This window comes from Salvelinus sp. IW2-2015, unplaced genomic scaffold (genome assembly GCF_002910315.2).
Source record: "Salvelinus sp. IW2-2015 unplaced genomic scaffold, ASM291031v2 Un_scaffold3440, whole genome shotgun sequence".
Lineage (NCBI taxonomy): Eukaryota > Metazoa > Chordata > Actinopteri > Salmoniformes > Salmonidae > Salvelinus > Salvelinus sp. IW2-2015.
The window spans coordinates 109,305-109,638 of NW_019944720.1; positions in this window are offsets into that span (position 1 = coordinate 109,305).

Consider the following 334-nt stretch of genomic DNA (forward strand, 5'->3'; position numbering starts at 1 on the left):
CCTCCTGCCTCCTCCTCTCTACCTCTCCGCTCCTCTCCTCTCCTATCTCTACTCTCCTTCACCCTCTCGCTCCTCTCTCCGACGCTCCTCTCTCTCTACTGACTCCTCTCGCTCCGAGCAGTCTAAATCTGTGCATTCGAGAATAGTTGGAGGATGAGTTGTTCGGTGAGTCCCTTATTATTCAGGTGATATCAACACCAACCTGCTCTTTTGTCATCAGCGTAAAGGCCCACTGACGGTTCAGAATTGTGGTTTGACAGGAAAAACAGGCTACTGTTTCTAATCTAAATGGCGTGCCAGTCTCCCTTTATACAACTGATTTACACTAAAAGGC